Source organism: Natator depressus, chromosome 13 (genome assembly GCF_965152275.1).
Source record: "Natator depressus isolate rNatDep1 chromosome 13, rNatDep2.hap1, whole genome shotgun sequence".
In the NCBI taxonomy this organism is placed as follows: domain Eukaryota; kingdom Metazoa; phylum Chordata; order Testudines; family Cheloniidae; genus Natator; species Natator depressus.
In genome coordinates this window covers 10,550,771-10,562,670 of record NC_134246.1, presented here as the reverse complement: position 1 = coordinate 10,562,670, position 11,900 = coordinate 10,550,771, and positions in this window count along the sequence as shown.

Below are 11,900 nucleotides of genomic sequence, written 5' to 3'. Positions count from 1 at the left end.
TGATGGTGTCAAGAGACCTGTATGTTTTATGCATGAAATCACAGCATCTAGAAATACAACAATGTAACCTGAAAGTGTTTGCCTAACTGATTAGAGTCAGGTCTGTTGTCACAAAGCCTTCTCTGACACAGGGGTGTGTCTAACAACAGAACTGCTGTATGGATGATTTCAAGATGATTGAACTATTATGACTCCCCTTTCAGTCATGCTACAGTCCCCAGCTTTGGAGCTGTTGACTGGGGGACTCCGCTGATTCCATTTTGAACCAACCCAAACCTTTGTAGATTTGAAATTTACTCTTGGAGGAAAAGCTGTTCCACAAACATGTTTCCTTTAACCTGCAGATGAAGCCCAGCTTTCCAAGTAACATGGCCGTATGGCCTCAGCACCACCAAAAAACCAAGCACATTTAACTGAAACACACTAGACTAGCAGAATTCTCTTTTTAAAGGAAGTATGTTGTCGTGGCAACATACACATCAACTGTCCTTACACTATTAGCAAAAATGGTACCTTTAAAAAATAATTGAGTTCAGTGGGTTTCTATTAAGTCCAAAAGCACGCTTGTTTCCAAATGAGAAGTAACTATGAATTGTAAAGAGCCAGCAATACTTACTTTTACTCACTGTCCCAATCCTCCTGTGCATGCTCCTTATGTGGTTATATTCCACTAAAGGAGACTTTATCAGCTTTATGACTCTGGAGAGTAGTGGCTATTAGTAGGTGCGGAATTCAGTCCCTACCTGCTTTAAAACTAAACTGGAAACGTTTAAAAGTTATTGTTAACTACTCCCCTTCCACCATCAGCTGTTGCACGAGGGATGGGGAGTGGGAGCTGGAGCTGGTTAAATAGTGGGAACCAATTTGAGGTCTGTCCCCTCTCCACAGGTCTGCAAAGGTAGATCAGGAGCAGAAACCACCAGACAGAGAAGAGGCAGGAATGGCAATGCTAGCGCTGAGATTTAAGTGTTAAAGACCCTCCCTGTTATAATAGACACAGTAGGCACCATTCTTCTCTTACAACAGATTTCTACAAGATTATCTCCATTAACTCCACTGTGTTACCATTCAACTGAGTGGAGAATCAGATCAGGTCCTTCTAGGAAGTCATTTTAAAAACATACTAGTAAATTGATGGCAGACAGGCTGCTGGTTTAATCCTTGTTAAGAATTCTGCTCTGTTCCTATACTTTTGGTCACCAGTGAGCTGTACAGATTTCCCACCTTTGCTTCCATGAATTTAGACCTCACTAAGAACCCAGTCCTGTAAGGTACTGAGTGCCTCTTTCCTGTGAGGTGCTGAGAAACTCCCACTCCCATGGTCTTAATGGGATGTGAGTCTGCTTAGCATCTTGCAGAATCAGGGTCCCAGAAGCCCCAACGTCAGATCCTGCTCCCACTGAGATCAAAGGAAACGTTGCCATTGAGTTCCCTAGGCACTAGATCAGGTTCCCAGGGAGGTCTGACTCTAAGAACTTCTAAGTTACTGGGCTCAATGCAGGAATAGCAAGGTGGAGTTCTGTGGTCTCTGTTAAAATATATGGGTGAAATCCTGACTGACCCCACGGAAGTGGGGAGCAAAACTCCTACTAACTTCAATGGTGCCAGGATTTCATCCTATGAATCTATGAATGTTGTATCGTAAATTCTACAGCATCCCTCTAAGTAGCACAGAGCACCAAGTTTTTCCTCCCCACATGTGATGACAATCAACTGACCTTTTCTGGATTTAATCTGAAAGAGATATAGGTTAGAATTAAACCAGACTTGATGGCAATGAGATATCAATCCGCAAGCATTGTATAAACATTACAAATAATAAAAAGAGAGCAAAAAAGGACAAATCTGATCAGGGTATAAATGCCCACTTATCAAAACTGTGTCCTATGTAAATGTGAAATATGTTATTTCTGCAAAAATATAAACACTTCTAACATAAAAGCATCAGCAAAACAAAGTTCATTTTAGTCCTTTTGTGTGTACGTTGTATTTCCAAATCAAAGTTACATGCTCAAAAATAGTTACTCAAAAAACTGGAACGTCTCTTTTATAAGTCAACTTACCACTTGCAACCGGAAATCAAACATCCCTGCCGTAATTACAATATGTTTCTGTCTCTCTGTCTTACACCAGGTGCACATAGCAGATGGAATGTCAGACCTGCTGTCGTACGTGTGTGTGTGTGTGTGTGTGTGTGTGTGTGTGTGTGTGTGTGTGTGTGTGTGTGTGTGAGAGAGAGGATGTGTCACCACCTAGTGACAGCAGCTTGCATACGACAAACTAATATTACTGCACAAATACAGCTGTTTGAACTATGGTGAAAATCTCTTGTGCTAATGTTAACATTTCAAATTTTCAGAAACAAAAAGACAACCAGCTCTACATACCAGCAGGAGTGTTTGATTGGTTATCACTAGTTAAAATGTATTTTTATGTATCTGATTTCCTGAGCTACTCACCATTCTGCATTATAAGATACCCTCTTTGTTCCACAGTACACAGAGTAAAATGCAGAGGGTTAAAATAATAAAGGGTTAGATCGCATCCATGAGTATTCTAGATGATGAAAAAGTATGTTTTCCATTTCAGCTAGCTCAGCAGAATGATCTTAATACGATTGAAAAGCTCCTTAACACCCACATAAATATAGTAACACATTCACAATCATGTTTAGTTGGTCATATTGTAGCCTAGAAAGGAGCTCTCCTCCTCTTCTTTTCCAAGTCACAAATGTTTTCCAGTTCAGAGCATTCACACATCAGCGTATCCTGGGATAGAACATTCACACACCAACCCTTAATCTAGTGCAAAATAAATAACAAACCAAACAAGATTTATTTCAGTGATATAAGACTTGCAAAATAAATAACAAACCAAACAAGATTTATTTCAGTGATATAAGACTCATATTTCTCTTTAACCAGTGGGGATATCTGATCATTCCACATTGCAGACATTCAACAAATCACTTTAATTTCTCCTTGATTGGAATGTTTAAAAGACCAAATTGCAATGTGTAGGAATTAACTCTCTAATGAACATAATGAACAGGGCTACATTCAAAAATTGTCAGATGAAATTTGTGCTTAAATTCCAAGGATGATTATTAAAACTGGGCAGACTAATATATTTCTTTGATAAATCAAGCAATATGTATAACTCGTAAATGACAAGACCACATCATGTCAGTGTTCCTTAATCATATTGAAGAATGTAGGCATATATTATCATAGTAGCTTTTGTAAGAATAGTAGAGAGATGAATTCTTTGCAAGGTATTCAGTATGCCTGCCTGATAAGTTCCAGGCTCTAGATTTTGATCTGCACATAAATAGGATATATTTGAAAATGTCAAGTATTTTTTAAATCAAATTTCCATGTAAAGCAATATAAGATTTTGACCAAAACAGCCACATTTATCGGTGGATAAAAGCAGGAGAAAGTTCATCCTTAAATATTATACAAAACTTGATCTTCTTTCTGCAGCTCTTAGTGCAGAAATCTATTGATGTTTTAAATTGATTTACTAACTACCACCAATGTCATTTCAGCTGCCTACATGAAAATGTTTGCCGAGTTGCAACAACTCAGAAGATTGCCGAGAGTTATAAAAAACAAAGGCCTAATAAGGAACCCAATATAAGCATCAGTCAAATGACTTTGGGAGGGGGGAAAATCAACTGCTTTCAGTTTTCTTAACATTGCTTACTTACAAACTTGCGAGTACTTCGTTGATTTCCATTTCCTAGATGGAAAGTACCTGAGTGATGGTAACAAAAGCGTAAAGGCAATGACACCACGAGTTGATGCTTAGAAGAAGATAAGTACAAGGGGCTTCAAGAACCTAAGAAATTAAGAGCAGGTGGTAGTTTAAAACCAATAGTCATTGGCATTATTGATATCCTGTGATGACTATTCCAGAATCTTTAGCCCTATGACATTGGAATGACTCTGTACCTCCATTTTACCATGAAAAATTTAAAGTAAGCCCCCCTCCCAAAACATTTATTACTAGTTATTTGCAGCACTGTCTTGTTCCCATTGAAGCTAATGAGACTCTTGCCAACAACTTCAAGAGGAGCAGAAACAGACCTGTTTGCAGTTAACTACTTGAACATTTGAGAAGTGAGCATCACATAAATGACGGTGGTTCAGATTATCAAGAGTGACATTTTGTACGTGCCTTGCACATGTGAGAGTCGGACACATACAAAATGGCACCTTGGAAAATCTGAGCCAAAATCATGTGGAAAAGAAACATTTATGTAAAGGCTAATGTAGTATCTGGGATGAATGTCCCCTAGGATGCAGGGCCACAACCTATCCCCCGTCCCCAGGCCTGTATCTATCAATCTGGCCCTCACTCTTTAATAGGCTACTCATTTGTTTAGTGGAGCACTCAAGTGCATTACAAATTGAAAGCCTTAAACTGAACCGGTCTTCTTATTACTAGCAAGGTTCATATAGACCCTCTTTTTCTAATTCCAACATAATTAGCTACTGTAGTCAAAAACTCCCATGGGACTTGAATTATATGCTCTCCGCTTCACAGGGATGCAGTGCAGGTAGGGGAACTGTGAAAAAAAATGGAAGACCAGGGAGGTGGTTCACAGGAAACCTTGAGAAACGTTCCCCCTGGGAGCTCCACTCAGCAGAGACAGCTGGAATGTTATGCTGCCCATGGCTACTTGGCTGTTTTTGAGCTCCTACAAGCCTCCACTGACTGGGAGAAGGTTCCGTTTACCGTACTGTAAGGATCTTTAACTATCCCAGTGTTTTACCCAGACATCAGTCCTTGCAGGACAGGGAAAACAGCTGCCTTTCTGTGCATGCGGAAAACTAAAGTGCCTACAGGCTGCACTATTAGCATGCCTATGAACAGAACTTTATGATTTTTCCATGCCATGTGCTGGATAGCTTGTGGTTGGAACAAAGGAAGCACAAGCTACATGGCAAAAGGACTATAAAAGGCAGCTGCATCATCTCCATTTTGTCTTCAGTTCTGCTTCTTACCTCTGGAGGAACTTTGCTACACTGAAGCTCTGAACAAAGGACTGAATGACCCATCCAAGCTGTGGAGATACTTCAGAGACGTAACTTAAGCCAGCAGTTTATTCCATCGCTGCTACAAGCCTGAACCAAGACTCATCCCCTAATGCCCCTACTCTACTTGCGCTATATTGATGACATCTTCATCATCTGGACCCATGGAAAAGAAGCCCTTGAGGAATTCCACCATGATTTCAACAATTTCCATCCCAACATCAACCTCAGCCTGGACCAGTCCACACAAAGAGATCCACTTCCTGGACACTACGGTGCTAATAAGCGATGGTCACATAAACCCCACCCTATACCGGAAACCTGCTGACCGCTATTCCTACCTACATGCCTCCAGCTTTCACCCAGACCAGACCACACCACACGATCCATCGTCTACAGCCAAGCTCTACAATACAACCGCATTTGCTCCAACCCCTCAGACAGAGACAAACACCTACAAGATCTCTATCAAGCATTCTTACAACGACCCATCACTCTCACAAATCTTGGGAGACAGGCCAGTCCTTGCCTACAGACAGCCCCCCAACTTGAAGCAAATACTCACCAGCAACCACATACCACACAACAGAACTACTACCCCAGGAACCTATCCTTGCAACAAAGCCCGTTGCCAACTGTGTCCACATATCTATTCAGGGGACACCATCAAAGGGCCTAATCACATCAGCCACACTATCAGAGGCTCGTTCACCTGCACATCTACCAATTTGATATATGCCATCATGTGCCAACAATGCCCCTCTGCCATGTACATTGGTCAAACTGGACAGTCTCTACGTAAAAGAATAAATGGACACAAGTCAGATGTCAAGAATTATAACATTCATAAACCAGTCGGAGAACACTTCAGTCTCTCTGGTCACTCGATTACAGACCTAAAGGTCGCAATATTACAACAAAAAGACTTCAAAAACAGACTCCAACGAGAGACTGCTGAATTGGAATTAATTTGCAAATTGGATACAATTAACTTAGGCTTGAATAGAGACTGGGAGTGGATGGGTCATTACACAAAGTAAAACTATTTCCCCATGTTTATTCCCCCTCCCCACCCCTCAGACGTTCCTCAGACGTTCCTGTTAACTGCTGGAAATGCACCTTGATTATCACTACAAAAGGTTTTCTCCCCCCCTCTCTCCTGCTCGTAATAGCTCATCTTAAGTGATCACTCTCCTTACAGTGTGTATGATAACACCCATTTTTTCATGTTCTGTGTGTATATAAATCTCCTCACTGTATTTTCCACTGAATGCATCCGATGAAGTGAGCTGTAGCTCACGAAAGCTTATGCTCAAATAAATTGGTTAGTCTCTAAGGTGCCACTAGCACTCCTTTTCTTTTTGCGAATACAGACTAACACGGCTGCTACTCTGAAATTTGCCATTACTGTATGCAATAGATTCCATTTAACCAATTTTAAGTCTCATCTATATTTCTTTCTCTTTATGAATAAACCTTTATATTTTTTATTCTAAAGGATTGGCAACAGCGTGATTTATGGGTAAGATCTGACTTGTATATTGACCTGGGTCTGGGGCTTGGTCCTTTGGGATCAGGAGAACCGTTTTTTCTTTTACTGGGGTATTGGTTTTCATAACCACTCATCCCCATAAGGAGTAGCGCTAGTGGTGATACTGGGAAACTGGAGTGTCTGAGGGAATTGCTTGTATGACTTCTGGTTAGCCAGTGGAGTAAAATCGAAGTCCTCTCTGTTTGGCTGGTTTGGTGTGCAAAGGACCCCCAGCCTTGGGCTGTAACTTCCCTGCTCTAAGCAATTTATCCTGAATTGATACTCTCAGTAGTGTCCCGCCAAAGGTCGCTTTGTTACAGAAGGTAAAAAAAGAGAATGTGACTAAAGGAGGACGGGATAAAGAGAATTTGGCTGGAATATACACATGGGCCAAATCTGGCAACCTTTACTCAGGTAAAACTTCCAGTGGCATCAATCCTGCACCTTCCTCGTAACTCTCATTGAATTCAATGGGAGCAAGATGACAACCTTCACATGGTGCTCCTGTTAAATGTTGGTGCTTTTTGTACTTTGTGCAAATTCACTAACATACCAATGTCGTCAAGTGGCCCTGGGACTTCGCATTGCTGACCTCCCAGCACAAGTAGCATCGAGTTCAGTGGGAGATTTCCTGACTAAAAACTGCGGGATTTAGTCCACATGCGACAAAAGGACAATGAATTAATTTTAATTACTGATAGAGCCTGCTCATATTTGCTTGTTGTAGCTAATATTAGAAATTATTTTACTTTATCCAGGTTCTTATATCTCAATGGTGCTATGGGAATTGAAAATCACTGGTGGCCTGATACAGAGCCCACTGAAATCAGTAGGAATCTTTCTGTTGTTTTCAATGGGTTTAGATCAGGCCCTAATCCTTGAGTACTGTGCAAATATTTGTGGTGGGATTTTCATAGAATCATAGAATATCAGGGTTGGAAGGGACCTCAGGAGGTCATCTAGTCCAACCCCCTGCTCAAAGCAGGACCAATCCCCAACTAAATCATCCCAGCCAGGGCTTTGTCAAGCCTGACCTTAAAAATATCTAAGGAAGGAGATTCCACCACCTCCCTACGTAACGCATTCCAGTGTTTTACCACCCTCCTAGTGAAAAAGTTTTTCCTAATATCCAAACTAAACCTCCCCCACTGCAACTTGAGACCATTACTCCTTGTTCTGTCATCAGCTACCACTGAGAACAGTCTAGATCCATCCTCTTTGGAACCCCCTTTCAGGTAGTTGAAAGCAGCTATCAAATCCCCCCTCATTCTTCTCTTCCGCAGACTAAACAATCCCAGTTCCCTCAGCCTCTCCTCATAAGTCATGTGTTCCAGTCCCCTCATCATTTTTGTTGCCCCCTGCTGGACGTTTTCCAATTTTTCCACATCCTTCTTGTAGTGTGGGGCCCAAAACTGGACACAGTACTCCAGATGAGGCCTCACCAACGTTGAATAGAGGGGAACGATCACGTCCCTCTATCTGCTGGCAATGCCCCTACGTATACATCCCAAAATGCCATTGGCCTTCTTGGCAACAAGTGCACACTGTTGACTCATATCCAGCTTCTCGTCCACTGTAACCCCTAGGTCCTTTTCTGCAGAACTGCTGCCGAGCCATTCAGCCCCTAGTCTGTAGCGGTGCATGGGGTTCTTCGGTCCTAAGTGCAGGACTCTGCACTTGTCCTTGTTGAACCTCATCAGATTTCTTTTGGCCCAATCCTCTAATTTGTCTAGGTCCCTCTGTATCCTATCCCTACCCTCCAGCGTATCTACCTCTCCTCCCAGTTTAGTGTCATCTGCAAAGTTTAGTGTCATCTGCATTTATTATTATTTATGCAGTTAATCTCTGCACATCCATGTGTCTTCCCTATAGTAACAGAAAAAGTTATTTACAGTGTTTAATGTAAAATATTTGTTCCATTAAAAGATTTTTCTTTGTGCAACTCCATGCTGTGTATCTACAGATAAGCCCAGTTCTTTTTATCTATGGTCTGTTCTCAAAAGTCATGCATTCGGTGCAGCAGAACACAGAGTTTGTTACAATGAAGGAGACACCTTGGATACATACACGGAATTCCTACTGATTGTAATAGGAGCTGTGTGCATGTATCGGAGGGCGTTTGACCTAGAGAGTTTATAATAACCTAATTAATTAATGTTCCCACAGTGTTTTGAAGATGAAATATGCGATTTAAATCCTATTATTATTGCTTCAGCAGAATGATGAATTACATTGCAGTAGCCTGATCAAGATAAAGCTTATGAAGAAGGAATGTTGTATTGCAGTAATGGCTATAGGGCTTGGAATAATTTCTGGGTATGTTCTTGCCCTGGGGCTGAAGCTGTTTTTGCCTGAGCCCTGAAGCCAAAGTTCTCTCTGAATGTGTGAACTTGCTTCCTGCTTGAAGTCAGCTTTCCTCTGAAGCCTGAATCATGCCTCGGATCTGAACCTTTGAGCTGTATCATCTGCAGCAGACACCAGGACTTCAAAATATTTTGTTGGCCCACTGCCAGGTTTCCAGGGCGCTACACACACTGGACTGGTTGGGCTGGTTGAGAATTGTTTAACTCTGATTTCAAATGAAATGGACTTTTGGGGGGGGGGGACACAACAATTTTTGTCAGAAAACTTTAAACCTCAGAGCTTAAACCTGAAAATATTTCTATAAAAATGTTGATCAAATTGTTTTAATGGGGTGGGGGGAAAATACACATACATAGAAAAAGGAACGAAATTGGGGCAGGGGACCAGAACAAACAGGACTGATTGGCTAAAACACATATTGGATGGAGCCAAGGGATTAGAGATCTGGAGTGGAATCCTGACCTCAGTGAAGTTAATGGCAGCTCCCGTTGGTTTCAGTGGAGCCAGAATTTCATCCCTGGTGTCTAGCTCTAGGAGCTTAGGGCTGGTTAGACCTCAGTTTAGGGTTTTCAGCTAAAAACTTTGTCTTATCCTGAAAAATGGGTTTCATGAAGGGCTGATTATTTCACATGGATGTTGGAACATGAAGTCCATGTATTTTTTAATGGGATCTTAAACTAAAAGTCCCTTATGTTTGATATTTACAATGGACTGGTGCTTCCTTTGTGGAAGGATGGTCCAGTGGTTAGGGAACTAGCCTAGAAGATGCAGGTTCAATTCCCAGGTCTGCTACAGACTTTCTATGTGACCTTGGGTAAGTCACTTTGGCCCAGATCCTTGCAGGGACCCAGATACCACTGTGATCCACAAAACTCCTGCCTGGCTGCTGCCTAATCCTGTAGGCACCTAAACTTACTTGGCACCTCACTTGCTAATGTAAAAGTCCCTTAGGTGTCTAAGTTTTTGCCTCTGGGGATACATGCTGCTGCCTCATTCTAGGCACCCAGACACTTATTTCCTGCCTATTCCCCAGTGCAATCCCAGCAAAAATAAGTGTTTGCCCACCGATGAGGGGCCCAATCTAGTAGACGTGCTCTGAGAACAAATACCATGTCAGGCCCCGTTCAAAAATCCAGCCAGTGTTAGAGGTGCACACACTATACATTTTAGCTTTGTGGTTAGAGCACTCATCTGTGATGTAGGAGTCTCCGGTTAAATTCCCTCCTCCGCCTGAGGGAGAAAAAAAGTGAATCCACATCTCCCACAAGAGGGCCCTAACCACTGAGTTCTGGGATATACTGATGCAGGGCTCCCTCAGTCTCTCCTATTGAAGCTGTTCCACTCTGTGCCATTCAGTCTCAGGCAGAGAATTGAACGTAGGTCTCCCGGTGGTTGCTGTAACCATTGGGATAAAAGTTATAAGGTGAGCGGTGGCAGCACCTCCCCTTTCAGCTGCTTTGCATGGAGTGCGGCAGGCACCTAATTAATTCACACAGGAATAATTTAGACATGTAAAATGCTGACTCCCGGAGTAGGCTGCCGGCTGCACAAGCAGAGATAGGTGCCTCCTTGCAGCCCAGTTTACATGCCTACCTCTGAGAGAGGGACGGGGCTTAGGACACACCCCTCTCATTAGCATCTCCCATTGGGTAGCCTAGGCAGCTCCTGCCCAGCATGTCGGCCTTTGTGGATCCGCTCTCTCCCCATTCATTGTATAGGAAGTCTAGGCACGTAACTCAGGCTTTGCATATCCCGTTGTAGTTTCAGTGGTTTTCTAGGCACCTGAAAGTTAGGCGTTGCAATGCCTAAGTCCCTTAGCCTTTCTGTGCCTCAGTTCCCCATCTGTAAAGTGGGGATAATAGTATTTGCCTACCTCACAGGCATGTTGTGAGGATAAGTACATTAAAGATTGTGAAGTGCTTTGATATCTGTTGAGGAAAAGTACTATGTATTACTATTTGCTTTTCCCCTCGTTACTTTCTCCTTGAGTCTAGAACCCCTATCTCCTACACTACAACTGTAGCGTGCAATCATTTCACCAGCTTTTGCAGCATTAATTATTATTCTGTTACAGAGAGGGTTGAACTATGTGGTTTGATGTCACTGTGAGTCCTCTTTTGGCTACATGGCTTTCAGGTCCCTAAATCATCACTGATGTACCCCAATCTATCTCAGATTATGAAATATTTTGGAGCTAAAAGTGGACTCAACAGGTGTCTTTCAATCCAGTTATTTAAAATTGATCGTCCTTCTAGAGTTTATGCTTTGGCAAATAATATGACTGGGCCATGTAAGGGATGCCCATGCTCAAAAGAGAATGGGACAAGAAAGAAGACATAGCCCCAAAACAACAAGTGCTCCTTTCTCCCCAAATATTTTAAAAGCTTGGAGTAAACTGGGTGTGGAAGCCAGACAAGACTTACCTCCAGGACCTTCAACTTGCACAAATCAATATTTACTCGGCATGTCACCTCAGATCTGATTTTACAACATTGCAGAAGTCATATGTGTTTTCCTTGGGGGGAGGAAATCTCGGAGATCCCCACACACCAGTCCATTTGAGCTTAAACCCACCATAAAGGCTGCAGAACCCTCATAAAATAATCTCATGAAAGGTGCAATTGGATTCACTATTAATTATTGTTATGAGGATAACTGATAGATGTTTCATGCAAACCTGCATCTTTTGCAAAATATGAAATGTGTTGTGATACATGGTCAATGTTTAAATAATTGAACACAATTATTATTCCTAGCCTCCCCACCACAGATGATGCCAGTGCACTGAAAAATAACAAAGTGGCCTAAGGGCAGCTGTGGCACAAAATACCTTTGACTGATTCCCAGCCTTTTTCTTGCTGCTTGGATTGGCAGGGACCAAAGCAAATATAGAGGCAATTGACTCAGCCATAAGGAAGGAAGGGATCCAAGCACTGCTTCCCTCAAACAACTCCAAAAGAAAC